This window comes from Mauremys reevesii, linkage group 17 (assembly GCF_016161935.1).
Source record: "Mauremys reevesii isolate NIE-2019 linkage group 17, ASM1616193v1, whole genome shotgun sequence".
Lineage (NCBI taxonomy): Eukaryota > Metazoa > Chordata > Testudines > Geoemydidae > Mauremys > Mauremys reevesii.
The window spans coordinates 25,343,640-25,360,621 of NC_052639.1; the positions used below are offsets into that span (position 1 = coordinate 25,343,640).

Here is a 16,982-nt window from a genome sequence, read left to right on the forward strand (position 1 = left end):
TGTATGGCAGTTCATCTGTTTCCTCTTTGATATGACTTCGCCAAGCTGCACTTAACCGCAAATGAAACTGATGTGGAGTTTCATTAGGTTTCTGCTTTAAGTTAGACAGAATTGCTACTCCAGCTTGCCCTGGGTGCTGGTTATGTTCCAGTAGGGCTACTGTCTCTTGAAAACTTTTCTCCCCTACCCTAAACTTAAGTGGCAAAGTACTCCACAATGCTCGATTCACTGTGAGTTGTAAGATTTTAACCCAATCTTCCCTTGGTAAGCCAAACACTTTTGCTGTCTCCTGCACACGTTGTGCATGCATAGCAACTGAAGAATCCTCCATCATTCCTACTTGCTTAGCTACCAGGTCTAAGGTTTTAATATCTGTAACAACTGCTACAGGACAATCAGAATTGGAACCTGCAGTTCCTTCTTCTGGATCTGAATCTGAGCTTTCATCTGAGCTTAAATCTACAATTTCTATTCCTTGCCTCCTTCTACCTGGATTCACATTTTCCTCATCTGAACCATCAAAACTTTCCACTGGAGAGAATCCTGGGTATCTAGGATAATTTTCCATGAAATGTCTATGGGTTACATTCAAAGTGTCTCCACACTGACGCAGGACATCCCTTAGTCCACTAAAGTCTGGCGTGGTAGGGCGTTCTACCGATATACTAGGTGATACCAGCATATACCACGGGGGTGTAGAGGACCCACGAAATTCCTGGGGTCTAGGCAATGTTGATTGCCCGAATGCCAATAAATGTCCACCCAAAGGGACTGGATTTTCTACTCTATATGGTGCTAATGTAACATTGGGTGGAGGAGCAGGAATTCTATTCCCTGCTTGTTGTTGTAGCTCTCTTTGTAACTTAGAGATCACTACATCACATGCATTAGCTACCTGTGTTACCTGTGATACAGCCTCTTCCAACCCTTGAACAATGACCGATTCTAAAGGTACACTCACAGAAGCTGTCTCTACAGAAGTAGAGATCTTTTCCTCTTTCTCTGCTTCTCTGTTTGTGTCACTAACTGCTTCACTGACTGTGACACTTGTCTCCGCCTCCTGAACTGTCACTTCAGAACTTCCGTCTCTTATCGGCAGACTGTCAGTTTTCTCTGCACTGCCAATTTCCTCTTCTGACTCTACAGATTCAAGATTCGCTTCTGAAGGTACTGTGTTTGCTAATTCTCTTGTTTTACTTCTAGTCACTGGTCCAATAAGATTTTCTACCTCTGTCGGGTCCACCATACCAATAGGAATGGGAATCAATTCTTCAACTTCCTCTGCTCTATTTTCTCCATTTTCTAGTTCTTTAATCTTTTCCAACAGCCGACCACGGTCCACTCTATAGGCTACCAGCATCTGCTGAACTTCCCTGAGTAACTCCATCTTTTATCCAATTTCTTTCCCAATGAACTACAAGCTACAAGCAAGCATTCAACAGCTATTCCCTTCACCACCTTAGCTCTTTTCTTTTTCTGCTCTGTTTCATCCTCAAATACATTACTCACAAAACCCCATGGGTTTCTCTGCTCAGAAATCATTCTACTATTTCTCAGCTGCTCCAAACCTCCACCATGTTCCTGAATATATTTCCTAGCAAAGTTTTCCAAAGCTAAACTACTAGAAATTCCAACACACTCCACTCCTGTGCTATCTTCACTTTTAACACTCTTACTACGAAATAGAGAATTCATCTCTTTCTTTTCCTAGTATATTCACTAGAATCTAGTATTGTCTAGTATATTCACTAGAATCAATCTTCTGTTGATTTACTCTGATATAGAAGGCGTCCCTTCACAGAAACAACAGGATAATACCCCTTAACCGGTTTAAACACTGTATCATAAAAGTCCCAAGTAAATAGAGGGAGTGGGGATACTCTCTTCTCTCTTCTCTCGATGGCTTATAGCAGATCGAGAGGTCTTTCCCCTCTGTCGGGACCTGCCAAATATCGGGGAATACTGAGGCAGACGGATCAGAGGTGCAGTCCGGAAGAGTTAATGGGACTAAGATAAGGTATCTTTGAACTATTCAAGTTCTGACTGATTGCGGCCTTTCTGGCGGCTATGAATACCTTGCTTTATTAACTCCCCGCCACCACTAGTGTGGGTCATCGGATCCAATGCTACTGCGAATTATTTTATTTGGTACCATTCATTAACTTCTTCAACATATAAAAACCCCTTTCTGTGCGCGCTTATCACTTTAAAACAATATTACTTTAATATTCAGTTATCAATACAGTTAAAATCCTTTAGGCAAAAGTGAAAGTAAAACCCGTAGGCTGTTTAACCACAATACAAAACGGAAATACTGGGCGTGCTGCCAGCAGCAATAACCACAGTTGATTCTGACTTTGGTTTAAAAGAAAGATTTCAGAGTTTTACTGAAATTGTTATCCATTTACTTACGGTTCAAAGAAATTCCCTGAAATTCCTGTCACACACTCCTTAAATCTCCTCCTGGCGGCTCGCCAGTCTGTTGCCTGATTTGGGGAGGGTTAGTAGGGACAGTGGAATTTATCCACTTAATTTAGTTTTATTTAATAATTAATTTTCTAATTAATTAAGAATGTTACTAATAATTAATAGATATTAATAATATGGGTATGGCTCGCCAATATGTGTGATCAGAAGATAAAAGTTCGTCTTGAATCAGGCTTCACAGAATTTAATACCAAGGAGATTGGGGTATAACAGGAATTACACTGAGACAAAGTTTAGTCAAACAAGACCTTTTATTTAAAATCAATGAAACAAGAAGTAAATGTAAAATGTTAAAAGCAGTATGAGATTACAAAGTATCACAATTCTTTAAGAGATATGATATGATATTATACAGTTCTAAATGCACTCTGCAGCAAAGAGTACTAAAGTGAATTTCACACCTCTGCTAGAGGAAGTATAGTTATAAAGAAACTGGTTGTAAATTAAACCCTTCTTAGCATAGATGCTTAGAGGTGAAGTAGAAATTAAGAATTATTTCATACTCACAAAGAATTAATACTACGACTAGCATTGACAGCTTTCGTAGGAGAAGGAGGCTTCGAAGCAGGTTGAGACGACCAGGAAACAGAGAGATGTATCGCCTGCCCTAGTGGTGGATTATCACACCTTTTATAGGGTAATACCCCTTGTACACCGGTTTAAACACTGTATCATAAAAGTCCCAAGTAAACAGAGGGAGTGGGGGATACTCTCTTCTCTCTTCTCTCGATGGCTTATAGCAGATCGAGAGGTCTTTCCCCTCTGTCGGGACCTGCCAAATATCGGGGAATACTGAGGCAGACGGATCAGAGGTGCAGTCCGGAAGAGTTAATGGGACTAAGATAAGGTATCTTTGAACTATTCAAGTTCTGACTGATTGCGGCCTTTCTGGCGGCTATGAATACCTTGCTTTATTAACTCCCCGCCACCACTAGTGTGGGTCATCGGATCCAATGCTACTGCGAATTATTTATGTGGTACCATTCATTAACTTCTTCAACATATAAAAACCCCTTTCTGTGCACATATATCACTTTTAAACTTTATTACTTTAATATTCAGTTATCAATACAGTTAAAATCCTTTAGGCAAAAGTGAAAGTAAAAACCTTAAGATTGCTTAACCACAATACAAAACGGAAATACTGGGCGTGCTGCCAGCAGCAATAACCACAGGAAGTTGTCTCTGGTTTAAGAATAAGATTTCAGAATTTTACTGAAATTAACTATTTACTTACGGTTCAAAGAAATTCCCTGAAATTCCTGTCACACACTCCTTAAATCTCCTCCTGGCGGCTCGCCAGTCTGTTACCTGATTTGGGAAGGGTTAGTAGGGACAGTGGAATTTATCCACTTAATTTAGGTTTATTTAATACTTAATTTTCTAATTAATTAAGAATGTTAGTAATAATTAATAGATATTAATAATATGGGTATGGCTCGCCAATATGTGTGATCAGAAGATAAAAGTTCGTCTTGAATCAGGCTTCACAGAATTTAATACCAAGGAGATTGGGGTATAACAGGAATTACACTGAGACAAAGTTTAGTCAAACAAGACCTTTTATTTAAAATCAATGAAACAAGAAGTAAATGTAAAATGTTAAAAGCAGTATGAGATTACAAAGTATCACAATTCTTTAAGAGATATAATATGATATTATACAGTCCTAAATGCACTCTGCAGCAAAGAGTACTAAAGTGAATTTCACACCTCTGCTAGAGGAAGTATAGTTATAAAGAAACTGGTTGTAAATTAAACCCTTCTTAGCATAGATGCTTAGAGGTGAAGTAGAAATTAAGAATTATTTCATACTCACAACTTTGAAAAGAATTAGTACTACGACTAGCATTGACAGCTTTCGTAGGAGAAGGAGGCTTCGAAGCAGGTTGAGACGACCAGGAAACAGAGAGATGTATCGCCTGCCCTAATGGTGGATTATCACACCTTTTATAGGTAAAAATCCTTCCCTTTATGCCCAAATTTGTCTTTCCCCCATGGAAAGGTGAGGGTACCTGTTTTCATAGGCTGACCTTTGTGTACGTACTAATGACAACTATCTACGTATTTTGTGGTAGACTTGTTATATTTTGTGGGCAGAAATACCCTACTTTTACACCTAACTAGGTGAAAGGTTAGCAGATATTCAGAAAGTCCCTAGACAATTTGCGTAGGTTTGTTTCCTAGTATCACTTTTCTGAGTAAGGGTCTTAAAGGTTGCTTTCAGCATCACAGAGGAAATAGGCCAGGATGTCTGGTTTAGAAGCTTCTAGGTATCTTGCATTTATAGCTATTGCAAATTCTAATAACCTACACACTTTTATCAAAAAGACATTTTATACAGACCAACAGATTAATCCTCAGGGCTACACTACCCGTTGGTGACCATTGCCCCAGGGGCCTGTCAGTCTCAGGGTCCTGATTTCCCATTGGCCCTTCCCCCTTCTATTGGGACTGCGAACTAGCCAACCAAACCCCACTAAGTTTTAGTAAAGGGCCAACAGTCCCTTACACAAGCCAGCCCTGTGAGAGTCTCCAATGTCCCGAGAAAACAGTACAAGCTGGTCCCATGGTGTAACGGGCAGCACTCAGGACTCTGAATCCTGCAATCTGAGTTCAAATCTCAGTGGGACCTTGTGTTAGCTGGTGGTAAAGATCTGGTGCTCAAAGTGCTTTCCTGTCTCCAGCTATACAAAAGTGGGTCATTTCCCTCCTGCTGGTTAACTCCTTTCCCCACCAGGGCCAGGTCTTTGGTGGGGGTTTAGAAGTGGCTCTAGTGGTTGGGATTCTCACTGCTTCACCTGATGCCCACAAGTCTGGTGCTTGTAGCCACACTTTTCCTCTTGCTCACATGGCACTTGAAGAAAGCAGTGCCAGGGCCAGGCTTGATAGGCAGGAGGGAGGCAGAGTCCCAGGCTGGAGCCCAGCACACCTCTCCTCCTCTGGGCACCTGGAGCAGAGGCGGCTGGTGCTGACAGCTCTGAGGGAAGGCTTATAAGCCACAGAGCAACTGAGGGCGGGGCTAGACGAGGACAGGACCATGCCTATGTGTGGCCAGCAGACAGGCAACAAGACTCCCGGCCAGCCTGCTCCTTGCCATGCCAAACCCCCACTGAAGGCCACCCGCAGACCACCATGCGGGGTGGCTGCTGATGCTCTGTGTCCAACATCAGTAGATGGTAGGAAAGCAGGGCCAGCCCCCCTGGTGGGGCCTCTTACCGTTCCCATACCCCATGCTCACTTTTGCAGTGGGGCAGGAGATGTTATCCCAAGAGGCTTTTCTCCAGCTGGTGAGAAGCAGAGAAACATCCAGGCTCCCAAGGTGCTATGTAGCAACCCCCCTCAAGCACAGGGACAGAGGGAAACTGCTCCACACGCTAGCCCGGGCAGCCGTCCATTTCCTTTGGGAATTCAGGAATAGCAAAGGCTAGACTGGAAGCACCTGGGGCTCATGCCCCAGCCTTTGTGACATCCAACCCCAACTCCTTCCCGGGCTCTAGCTGAAGGCAGAGCATTGGCCTGAGCGGCCAAGAAGAGGTTCCAGATTTGAAAGGAGCAGGACTTTCAGCACGAAGGTAAAACTGCATCAACACAACCACAAAGGGACTTGACCCCTCAAGTTCTTAATTCAAAGTCAGGCACCTTATCCGTTAAGCCATGCGGGCACCTTCTTCATGCGCTTCTTTGGAAAAGGTGGACACTGTGTTTCTTGGGTCACCTATTGAGGGGGGGCGAGACTCTCTGGCACAAGAAGTCGAGTTCCCAGTGAGATGTGAGACTTAATTATACGGGGCCAGGTGCAGGGCTTTGACAGGGAGGCTCAGGCATGGGGGATTGGGGTGCAGCGGACGGACCGGCTGTCTAGCTGTGGAGAGTTAGTCGCACTGAGGCACAGGAGGGAGGAGGAGGAGGAATCCTGCTGACAGGCAGTGGCTGTGCAGAAAGAGGAGGAGTTCTGGGGACTTTCTTTTGCCTCTCTTTTGCCTGCCTGCTCACTCCTGTGGTGAACGGTGAAGATGCTCTTAACAAGCCCAGGTAGCTCAGGTGGTAAAGCATCAGGCTTTTAATCTGAGGGGCCAGGGTTCAAGCCCCTGTCTGCGTACTCAGCTTTTAAGTTGCCTTGTGTTCCAGGAGCCAAATTCTGTTCACAGCCACATGCGGATTCCCAGAAGCTGTGGCCATTTCCTGGAAAGGCTCCTTTCCTTAGCGATCAGGAGAGAGGTCACATCCACAGGAGCAGGTGTAGAAAGCACAGTCTCTGGCTGCCAGGAAGCAGTGTGCCAACGTAGTGTTCTCTACAACGGCGTTTAGATCGGGATAATTTACGTGGCTCAGCACCCCCAGTTCCAGCAGCTCCCCCAGCCTGACACACACACACAGCCCCTGCATCCTCCTCAGCCCAGAGGTGAGCCCCCCAGCTGAGTGGGGAATCAGAACCCCCCGAAATTACCCTGGGACCAGCATGATCTGCCTCCGCCCTGCCCTGCTCTGCATGTATTCGGAGTGAGTCGGTTTCCCTGTCCTGCCATGTGTCTCTTCTCCTCCCCAGTTCCTTCCAAACCACCCCATTTCCCCTGCACCCCGGGCTGGGTCTCTGCCAACCCCCTTCTCCTCCTGCCCCCAATATCTCCCTGCCCCTACAGGTCTATAGGGCTGGATCCCTCCCTCCCCCCTTCTCCCCTCAGTTCCTGCCTCTGGGGGTCTATGGAGATGGGTCTCTCCCCCGCCATCCCCTCTCCTGCCCCCCCATATCCCGCTGCCCCTATGGGTCTATGGGGCTGGGTCTCTCCCCTCATCCCCTTCCCCAATATCTCCCTGCCCCAGGCTGTGACGTGCTATGACGTGTGCTGGGGCTGTGCCGTGTGCTGGGGCCAGGGCCGGGCCCACGGTTTTTGCCGCCCCAAGTGGCAGGAAAAAAAAAATCTGTGATCACAATCGGCGGCAGCTCCACTGCACCACTTTCTTCTTCAGCAGCAATTCAGTGGCAGGTCCTCCCTCCAAGAGGGACCGAGGGACCCGCTGCCGAATTGCTGCCAAAGACTCCGACATGCCGCCCCTTCCCCTGGGCTGCCCCAAGCACCTGCTTGCTGAGCTGGTGCCTGGAGCCGGCCCTGGCTGGGGCTGTGACGTGCTGGGACCTGCTCACTCCCCGAGGGCAACTCACTCACTTGAAACCAGCAGGACAGAAGGTGTCACGTGTCCATGGGCGGGGCTATGCAGATGAGCAGTGTCTGGCGGCAGTAGGGAGAGCAGCGAGATGAACCGAAGGAGCCCGGTGGAGAAAATTCTCTGCGTGTGGACAGAATCCCACCAGTTTTCTCTGTGTTGGGGGTGGGGGGCAGATTTCATGATATCATAGCCCCTGGGGGAGGGGTTTGAATCATAAGTCCAAAGTGGGAGAACAACTCCCCCCACTTGTGCTCAGTCTCCACTAGGGGGCTGGGCTGGTATTACTCGGGCGGAAGCACAGGGAAAAACAGTTTCCCCTATGGAACCCAGGAGTCCTGGATCCCAGTTCACTCCACCCCAGAGCCAGGATAGAACCCAGGGGTCCTGGTGCCCAGCCCCTCCCTGCTCTGACCACTCAACCCCACTCCTCCCAGGGTGGTGCAGGGTCACTGCGTCTGTGTCTCAGCTCAGCTAAGGGCCTTGACTGATTTTCCCAAAGTGCTTCCTTCTGAATCCATCCGACGAAGTGGGGATTCACCCATGAAAGCTCATGCTCCAACACGGCTGTTATTCTATGAGGAGCCACAGGACTCTTTGCTGCTTTTACAGATCCGGCACATCTGCCCCCCCTGCCCAGTCACTGCCCAACCCCGTGTGGGGGCACCAGCACTGTGCCGGGTCGTGATGGGAAATTGTCCAAGCTGGCCCAGGAGAGACGTGTGTGTCCCTGCTGCCCCTGCTGGTGGGGCTGAGCCCTACTCTGTGTGTGTGTGCATCTGTGACACTGTTTGTATCAGTGTGTTGCTGGGCTAACCACTAGGAAATGGCTTTGCAGGATTTTGTATTCTGCAGCAAGTCACACACACACACATACATACACACACTCTGACGCACAAAGAGACTCACACAATCGCAAGAACACTCAGACACCACACACCCAGAGGGACATGCTAGCCCAACCCCCAAAGAGAGCAACAATCACCGCCCCCAGCCACACTCACAATCACCCCACACACACACCATAATATTCACAATCGTGCTCAGAGATACAACTGCACGCAGTTCCTCCCACAGCTCCCAATACAAGGACCTCCTGCCCCACACAGCATGTGCCAAGGCTCATGGAACTCACTGCCACTGGATGGCTACCAATGAGAATGATCCCCTCATGCAGGATCATGTGCTTGGACCCTTTGTCCCCTCTTGGGGTGTGCTGTGCAGCGTGGCTGGGGATTGTGCAATGGCCCAGCACCAGGCAACGCAGAACGGACACCACACGCCCTGCCCTGCCTCAACTGAGCTACTCTCCTGGTGCATTGGAGACCAGCACCCCACACCGTGGCACTCCTGCCCCACAGGGGGAGAGCTGCAGCCCCCGCCACATTCCGCAGAGGGGAGAAGGGTCAGGCCAGCCAGCCCTTGTAAGATGGGGAAATCTCCACTGGGGTCGACGGTATGGGGGCTGTGACATACAGAGAAATAGTTGTCGTGCCGGCAGAGGGCGGCAGAGCGCATACACACACACACAATTGCAAACATACACAGACACATGCATGAATCCTGACACACACACACAATTGCTAATATACACAAACACCCGCACAAATCTAGCCAACACCAACACAAGCCTGAGAGCCAGGGGAGCAGAGCAGGCTGGGGCCGGGTAACTCCACTTCCCGCAGGAGGTAGCCAGCCCCCCATCCCCCACGGAGGCCTGGGACCAGCCCCCCCTCTGCTTGCCCCCACGGAGGCCTGGGGCTCCAGCCTGCTCTGCTCCCCTGGCTCTCAAGCTTGAGGGGAGGGGGGAACCGCCCCACAGCACTCGCCGGCGGCGTGGCTGGGAGCCAGGGAAGTGGACCAGGCTGGGGCTGGGTCACCCACTTACCATGCAGGAGTGCAGGGAGGGGGGCGGGGCTGGGGCCATGGGGAAGAGCCGGGCAGCCCCCCTGCAGCAGCTCCCCACCCCAGCTCACCTCCACTCCGCCTTCTCCCCTGAGCTCGCTGGCACCGCTCCACTTCTCCCGCCTCCCAGGCTTGCGGTGCCAATCAGCTGTTTAGTGCCGCAAGCCTGGAAGGAGGAGAATTAGAGCGGGGGCGGCGTGCTCAGGGCAGACGACGGAGCAGAGGGGAGCTGGGCCCGGGAGTGGGTCCCCGGCCCGCCCCCCCCCCATTGCTTGCTGCAGGCAGCCCTCCCCCCAAACCGCCCAGCCCCCTGCCCCAGCTCACCTCCACTCCACTGCCTCCCCCGAGTGCGATTTTTGGTGCCCCCAACCACTTGGCACCCTGGACGGCCGACTAGTTCGCCTAGTGGTTGCACCGGCCCTGGCCACTGCCTATCATCAGGATTCCTCCTCGGTGAGACTAAATCTCCCCACCTAGACAGCCGGTCCATCCGCTGCACCCCAGCCCCATGCCCGAGCCTCCTGCCAAAGCTCTGCACCTGGCTCCAGACAATTAAGTCTAACGTGTCGCTGGGAACTCCACTTCTTGTGCCCAGAGAGTCTCGGCCCCCCTCAGTAGCTGACCTGAGAAACACAGTGTCTGCAAAAGCAGCAAAGAGTCCTGTGGCACCTTATAGACTAACAGACGTACTGGAGCATGAGCTTTCGTGGGGGAATCCCCACTTCGTCGGACGCATCAGTGTCTGCCTTTTCCAAAGAAGTACCTAGAGGGACTTTTATCATGTGGCCTAATGGATAAGGCGTCTGACTTTAGATTAGACAATTGAGGGTTTGAGTCCCTTCGTGGTTGTGCTTGTCCGGTTTTACCTTTGTGCTGAAAGTCCTGCTCCCTTCAGGGCCTGAACCTCTTCTTGGCTGCTCAGGCCAATGCTCTGGCTTCAGCTAGAGCCCCGGGAAGGAGTTGGGGGGTGGGCATCACAAAGGCTGGGGCATGAGCCCCAGGTGCTTCCAGTCTCGCCTTTGCCATTCCTGACTTGCCAAAGAAAATGGGCGGCTGCCCGGGCTAGGGTGTAGAGCAGTTTCCCTCTTCCAAATGTGCATCTGTCCCTGTGCTTGAGGGGGGTTGCTACATAGCGCCTTGGGAGCCTGGGTGTTTCTCTGCTTCTCGCCAGCTGGGGAAAAGCCTCTTGGGGTAAAATCTCCTGGCCCACGGCAAAAGCGAGCACCTTGAGTGGGAACGGTAAGAGGCCCCACCAGGGGGGCTGGCCCTGCTTTCCTACCGTCTTCGATAATGGCCACAGAGCATCAGCAGCCGCCCCGCATGCTTGTCTGCGGGTGGCCTTCAGTGGGTGTTTGGCATGGCAGGGAGCAGCCTGGCTGGGTGCTTTTGTGCCTGTCTGAAGGCCACACCTAGGCATGGTCCTGCCCTCCTCTAGCCCTGACCTCAATTGTTCTGTGGCTTTTAAGCCTTCCCTTGGAGCCATCTGCACCAGCTGCCTCTGCTCTAGGTGCCCAGAGGAGGAGAGGTGCTGGGCTCTGTGACAAAGTGGGGGATTTTCTTAGGGTTTGCTGTGTTTTCCAGTGGTTTGCATGCACAGGGAGTGGGACTCAGTGTTCCCAGGTGTTACTGGTTTAACGAGGTGAGGGGAAAGGGAGTTTGTTGCTACAGAAGACCGGAGAGGGACTTGAGACCCCGGCTGATGGCCTGGAGGATGGAGACCCCAGCGACTGGTGACCTGGTGACCCGGAGACCCAGCTCAGGAGTCACAGGCGGTTCTGGCCAGTGGGAGGACAATGGGCTGCGGGGAGAGGACCCCGTGACCAACCTGTTCCAGCCAGAGGAGGGCGGAGAGGAGAGGAGGCCCAGGCAACCCTGTTTACCTGGAGAAAAGACAATGGACAGCGGTGGGGCTTGGGGCCGGAGATATCGGAGGCCTAGCTGGGAAGCGGGGGGCTTGGGGCTGGCGAGGGGAAGCAGGCAGAGCCCACCTGGCTGCAGGGGGACTGGGATGTGCTGTTATTGTGAGAGGCCAGGCCTGAGGCCCTGAGAGTTTCCTGTGCTGTGTTCAACTCTCAATAAACCCTCCTGTTTTACGCTGGCTGAGAGTCGCTCTGGGCTAGAGAACAGGGGGCATCAACCCCTTCGGGGGTGAGGAGGCCCAGGGGGTCCAGAGCGCGTGGACTCCCTGAGGGGCCCATGGCGAGAGACAGACGTGCTAAGGCTCAGAGAGGGGCAGCTCCAGGAGGTGGAGGGGCCTGACCCCGAGAGAGAGTGGACCCCCGAGAAGGGCTGTCGCACTGAAAGGGGCACCCCCCATGGACCGCACGGGGCCAAGAGTGGGCACGATCTGTGAGTCCGTGACAGGCAGTGACATCACAAAGGCCTTTTGCAGGGGCTCAGACTATTGGCCAAAGGTGGTGGGGAGGTGGTGACCTCACAGAGAGATGCTGACATCAGCCAGGCAGGACAGGGGCGAGGGGCCAGGGAAACCTCAGAGACCCTGTGGCTTTGCTTCAGCAAGTCTCCCTCTCCAGGTCTCTCTTTGAGGACTGGGGGAGTATTGGGGTTCACGTACCTGAGCGCCAGGAGGAACCTCTTTCGAGTTTTCTCCTTCCCTTTTAGTGATTTTACTTGAAAACAGCCGACCCTGTTTAGACGGTAAGAGCCTCCTCGAGGAAGGGGTGTCCTGGGGTGTCACAGTTCAGATGCCGGTGCTCCCCATTCAAGGAAGTTCCCGCCACCCTGATCTGTATTCGCAGGGTGGGAGAGCAGCATCCACAGCAGTGATTTGCTCCTGGCTGCTGGAGCAGAGCAGCAGGCTCAGCTGTCAGAACTTCCTGGAGCTATGAAAGGGGAGAGGCCCATGGCTCTGTAGCAGGACTGCAGGGCAGGCAAGTTCACAGAGGGTATTGTGGGATACTGGCAGAGGCCAGTTATGGTGATATAATGAACAGCAGTGTCTACACTGACACTCTGTCACTTTAAGTTTGCTGCAAAAAGCTCTACTGTTCTCATTGAAGTGGTTTTATTTTGCCACCAAAACAGGGCAGTTTTGTCGCCAAACGTGGCATTGCAGTGTGTACACCAGCCAAAGCTGCTGACCGAGGAGCGTTGTGTGTTTTCACACACCAGAGCAATATAATTCTGCTGAAATAACTTTGTAGTGCAGATCTGGCCAAAGATTCACACACACACAGCTTGCAAGGAAAACCTCACCTGCTCCTCTGCTTTGTGGGGCCAGGTGGGGCCCAGGAGTCAGGTGTGAGCAGACACTGTACCTTAGTCACAGGCAGGCTCTATGGTTTAGCTGGTTAAAGTACCTGTTTTGTAAACAAGAGATCCTGGGTTCAACTCCCAGTGGTGCCTTGTTGAGATGTTTTGAGAGCACCTGGTATTGGCTACTGTCAGAAGACAAAATACAGAGCTAGATGGACCTTTGGTCTAGCCCAGTGTGGTTTTTCTTATGGTTTAAATTACACTCACAGGCACTGATAATAGAATTACTGAAAGTTTGGGATTTAAGAGCTGATAGGTCAGTGGGCCAAGCCCCTCGTGGATGAACCCCTCCCTCTGGGACAGAGGCAGGTTTGGGCTCTCGCACCAAATGCTCATTGTGGCTGCCAGAATCTGTGGGCAGCTCATTTAGTTTCCACCCAGGGTTGAGTCCCTGGTTCACACATCGAGGATAACAACCCTTTGTTTCTCCTGCCCCAATAACATGGAGACTGGGAATGCAACACCAGCCACAAGTGATCATTTCGGCAAGCAACCCAACCTATTTCCAACATACTGTAAATCCACATGCAGACTCATACACGAAACCTTGCAAGAAAATCTTCATGTGAGGGTCTGAAGCACCTGCTGCGCGAGGGAAGGAGGAGCTGTGGGTTGGGATTGAGGAGCAGCGTGAGGAGCGGGGCCTGTGGGTTGGGATTGAGGGGCACTGGGAATAGGAGGGCTGTGGGTTGGGACAGAGGAGAAGGGTGAAGAGGAGCAGGCTCTGGTTGGGAGTGAGGCTGGGGACTGGGTCCCAATACTAAAATTTAGGGTGAGATCCATGTTAGGACAGGGTGGCAGTGGAGGGATGAGTGAGTCCCTAGACAACACAGTGAGTACGGTGCCTTCTTATTTTCCTCCTTTTCCACCCAGGCAGGCAGGTGAACTCTACAGAGGCACCTCTGGGCTTGCACTGACTAAGGACAACAGCTGTGAGTGGGGTGGGAGAGGGGATGGCTCATGTTAAAGGACTTTTGGTTGCTGGACTTATGAACCGTAGGGAGAAGGACACTGCCTAGCTTATTTGGGGGTGGGTCTTTCCCTCATGGTTTATGTTTATGTGTTGGGGCTGCTGACATGACTTCTGCTAACCCTGGGCTTACATTGCAGTGTAGACATACCCTGAGAGGGCATCTAGACTGTGATAAAATCCCTGTGGCCCGGCTGGCCTGGATGATCTGATTTGGGCTCCTGGGGCTCAGACTGGAGCCCAGGCTCGGAGACCCTCACCCCTCGTGGGGTCTTGGAGGCTGGGCTGAAGCCCAAGTGTCTACACTGTAATTTTATAACCCTGCAGCACAAGCCCCACAAGCCTGAATCAACTGACCCAGGGTTTGAGAATAGTGACTTGGGTGTGTTAATGGCAGTGTAGACATAATGCTAGGCTATGTCCACACTGCAATGAAACACCCAGGGCTGTCCCGTGCCAGTGCAGGCTCCCAGGCTAGGGCCATGGGGTGGTAAATTTGCACTGTAGACATCTCAGCTCAAGCTCAATATCAGGTTCTGGGAGCCCTCAAAGTTGGGAGCGAGTTTAGCAAAGTGAAACAGGTAAAATGGCAGTGGAGTATTGCCTGGAGTCAATGGCATTTCTCCATTGGTCTGTCTGCTTTGGGACAGGGACAATAACATGTCCTGCTGCTTTCGTTATTTCAAAGGGCGGTTTAGGATTTTCATTCTCACACACGGTGCACGAAGCAGGACTCAATCCTGGGTGGAAACTAAATGAGCTGCCCACAGATTCTGGCAGCCACAATGAGCATTTGGTGTGAGATCCCAGACCTGCCCCTGTCCCAGAGGGAGGGGGGTCATCTGTGATGGGCTGGAACACTGACCTATCAGCTCTTAACTCCCAAACTTTCAGTAACTCTGTTATCAGTGCCTGTGAGTGTAATTTAAACCATAAAAACAGCCACCCTGGGCTGGACCAAAGGCCCACCTAATGCTGTATTTTGTCCTCTGACAGCAGCTAATATCAGGTACCCAAAGAGTTACTCAACAAGGCACCACTGGGAGTTGAACTCAGGATCTCTTGTTTAGAAGGTAGGTGCTTTAGCCAGCTAAGCCATGGTGCCTACCTAGAGCTAAGGCACAGTGATGCCCACAGCTGACTCCCTGACAGCTCCACCAGGGCCTGACATGCTTTGCATGTGTTTGGATTCTGCAAAGCAGAGAAGCAGGTGAGCTTTTCCTTGCAAGCTGTGTGTGTGTGTGTGTGTGTGTGTGTGTGTGTGAATCTTTGGCCATGTCTGCACTACAAAGTTATTTCAGCATCATTATATTGCTCAGGTGTGTGAAAAACACACAATGCTCCCTCGGCTGGCAGCTTGTGGCTGGTACACACACTGCAATACCACGTCTGGCGACAAAACTGCCCTGTTTTGGTGACAAAATAAAAACACCTTGACGAGAGGTCTAGAGCTTTTTGCAGCAAACTTAAAAAGACAAATTGTCAGTGTAAATGCTGCTGGTCATTATATCACCATGACTGGCCTCCACCAGTATCCCACCATGCCTGCCGTGAACTCGCCTGCCCTGCATTCCTGCTACAGAGGCTGGGCCTCTCCCATTTCATTGCTCCAGAAAGTTCTGACAGTTGAGTCACCATCTGGAGGGAGGAATAGCTCAATGGTTTGTACATTGGCTTGCTAAACCTCCGGTTATGAGTTCAATCCTTGAGGGGGCCATTTAGGGATTGGGGCAAAAAACTGTCTGGGGAGTGGTCCTGCTTTGAGCAGGGGGTTGGACTAGATGATTTCTTGAGGTCCTTTCCAACTCTGATATTCTATGATTCTACACTGGGATTAGGTTGATATAACTGCATTGCCAGCCTAAGTAATGTAATTACACCAACCAAATTTTGTAGTGTAGACCTGTCCAAAGAATCACACACACACCTTGGGAGCAAAACTTCAGCTGCTCCTCTGCTTTACACAATCCAAACAGGAGCAACACTTGTCAGGTCCCAGTGGGGATTGGCAGAGAGTCAGGTGTGGGCAGACACGATGCTTTAAATAACAGCAGGTACCATGGCTTAGCTGGTTAAAGTGCCTGTTTTGTAAACAGAAGATCCTGGGTTCAACTCCCAGTGCTGCCTTGAGGAGTGGCTTTGGGAGACCTGGTATTGGCTACTGTGAGAAAACAAGATTCAGAGCTGGATAGACTCCTATGCTGCCCCTTCCTCCTGCTCACTGCTCTCCTCCCTTACGGTCATTACAAAGTGGCAAGGCAGAGCCCTCCCATTTTTAAAAGTCCTGGGGTGGTGTTCCCCTGTTCAGGCCCCTGGGGCCCTGCACTTCACACAGCTCTCCTGATTTCAGCTGTTAGTGAGGAGCCTCACTGCTAGCGCAGACTGGGCAGTTTCTTGCATGAGAGACACTCTCCCAAAGCAGGACTAATGCTTAGAGCTGGTTATCAGTGATTTCAGATCTGTTGGTCTGCAGCAAGACTCTCCATTGAGTCTTAACCAGCTCTGTTATTACACAGGGAAGAACAAAAGGGTGAAATGGTGCCTGGAACCCTTAAGAAGAATCCACCCCACCAAGTACCAACACTTGTTGCTATCCGCTCTCAGCTCAGTTTTGGGGTCACTCCTTGCCTTTATCAACCTGGGGGGGGGGGGCTCAGAAAATCATAGCAAGCATGTTCTCCAGTGGTGCAATTAGTTAGTGCACAGTACTTATAGAGCAGTGCTGAGGAGCTATGCTGAGGTTGTGAGTTCAAGCTGCACCTGGAGCACTGGTTTCCATTAACCAAGTGGCATCACCCCCTCATTTGGTCCTGTGGAATGTAGAATTCCAGCCCTGGGACACGGAGGAGAGGAGACAAACACGCTCCCTTCAATTATTACCTCCTCTCTAGAGCACAGGTCAGAATCTACAATCCTTTCCCTCCCCCCACCCCAGCCCCTGTGCCAGGATCCCTCAAGCAGAGCCTGGAGTCCTGCCCCTGGCGTCTGTACTATTGACAAACTCTAAGTGACAGGGACAAAACACTCAAATTCCGCCTGGTGCGGGGAGCCAGGTTTGCTCTTCAAATTCTGTCGTTGGTACATTTCCAAGTCTGGGAATGTCCCACAACAGCATTGAATGGGAAGCTGCCTGCAGAACAGTTACAGTGCACAGAGCTCCTGTGGAGGAGGGGTGGGA

The 16,982-nt window shown here is 50.8% G+C and overlaps 1 non-coding gene across 1 annotated transcript; it reads left to right on the forward strand.

Moving 5' to 3' along the window:
• Nucleotides 1-5,050: 5,050 nt before the first annotated feature.
• On the forward strand, nt 5,051-5,122 carry TRNAQ-CUG. The gene has a single exon. It is a non-coding gene; the product is annotated as a tRNA-Gln (tRNA).
• Nucleotides 5,123-16,982: the final 11,860 nt, after the last annotated feature.